Here is a 1,691-nt window from a genome sequence, read left to right on the forward strand (position 1 = left end):
GATGGAGAGAAGGAGGGATGGAGGGATGGAGGGATGGAGGGATGAAGGGATGGAAAGAAGGAGGGATGGAAGGATGGAGGGATGGAGGGATGGAGGGAAGGAGGGATGGAAGGAAGGAGGGGTGGAGAGATGGAGAGATGAAAGGAAAGAGGGATGGAGGGATGGAGGGATGGAGAGATGGAGAGAAGGAGGGATGAAGGGATGGAGGGATGGAGGAGTGGAGAGAAGGAGGGAAGGAGAGATGAAGGGATGGAGGGGTGGAGGGATGGAAGGAAGGAGGGATGGAGGGATGGAAAGAAAGAGGGATGGAGGGATGAAGGGATGGAGGGAAGGAGGGAAAGAGGGATGAAGGGATGGAGGGATGGAGACAAGGAGGGATGGAGGGATGGAAGGAACGAGGGATGGAGGGATGAAGGGATGGAAGGAAGGAGGGATGGAGGGAAGGACAGATGGAGGGATGGAGGGAAAGAGGGATGAAGGGATGAAATGATGGAGGGAAGGAGGGATGAAGGGAAGGAGGGATGGAGGGAAGGAGGGATGGAGGGAAGGAGGGATGGAGGGAAGGAGGGAAGGAGGGTTGGGGGATAGAAGGAAGGAGGGATGAAGGGAAGGAGGGATGGAGGGAAGGAGGAAAGGACGGATGGAAGGAAGGAGGGATGGAGGGAAGGAAGGAAGGAGGGAGGGAAGGAAGGAAGGAGGGATGGAGGGAAAGAGGGATGGAGGGATGGGGGATAGAACGAAGGAGGGATGAAAGGAAGGAAGGGATGAAGGGATAAAGGGAAGGAGGGAGGGAGGGAGGGAAGGGATTTCGCTTCCTGCTCGCTGTGGTGCAGAAAAAGCATTTAAGATCTTCTTTTGGGGGGATTTACGGAAAGCGCCTCATCGGGGAAAAGCAGGTGATTTCCCTGCTTAAATAAAAAAGTCTGTGCCCCGGCCCTTCAGACCCGCGTTGGGTCTCTTTATTATTATTATTATTTATTTTTTTTATTAAAAGATGCAATTATGAGGAAGTCTCTTTGCCTGCGTTCGTGGGCTCCTGCCGGCGTGACCTCTATTCCGTCTTAATTAACTGCCTTCGAGGGGGGGGTGAGGGGGGGGCTGCAGCGGGCGCTGCCTCCTCAGCCCAGGGTGATTTGCGAAGAGCCGCAGGAAACTCGATTTCCTAAGAAAAAGCAGCTTCTCCCCCGGCCTCCTCCTCCTCCTCCCTCCCTCCCTGCCAATAAACTCCCCGCCTGGTGAAAACAAATTTCACAAGCGGGTCAAAGTCACGGGGAGAAAGGAGACGGGGGCGAGAAGGGGGGCTGGGGAGAGGCCCCATCCCTCGGTGGGCTCAGCCCTAGAGTAGACATCAGAGCATCCCCAACAGGCATCCAAACCCTCCCCAACTCCTCCGATGCCGTTTTTCTGGAATTCCTTTATTTTTTTTTGGAGTAGATGGGTCTTGGGGAGAGGTGGTCGAGGGGGGACTCCAGCCTCCGGGGGGAGGCTCTGGCTTCTCCAACCGGCTGCGGGGTGGCGATAATGGTGCAGCATCCCGGTCTCCCATTAAACCCCCAGCTCTCTCGTGTGGGGATTTTCCTCTTTCCTGTCTCCTCCCCCCCCCAAAAAAATAATATTCTCCATCCTACAAGGGTGATGCCTCACAGGGGAGACCCTTCCCCATCCCCTTATCCCCCCATTCCCCCCCCACA

Source organism: Calidris pugnax, unplaced genomic scaffold, assembly GCF_001431845.1.
Source record: "Calidris pugnax isolate Ruff unplaced genomic scaffold, ASM143184v1 scaffold416, whole genome shotgun sequence".
Lineage (NCBI taxonomy): Eukaryota > Metazoa > Chordata > Aves > Charadriiformes > Scolopacidae > Calidris > Calidris pugnax.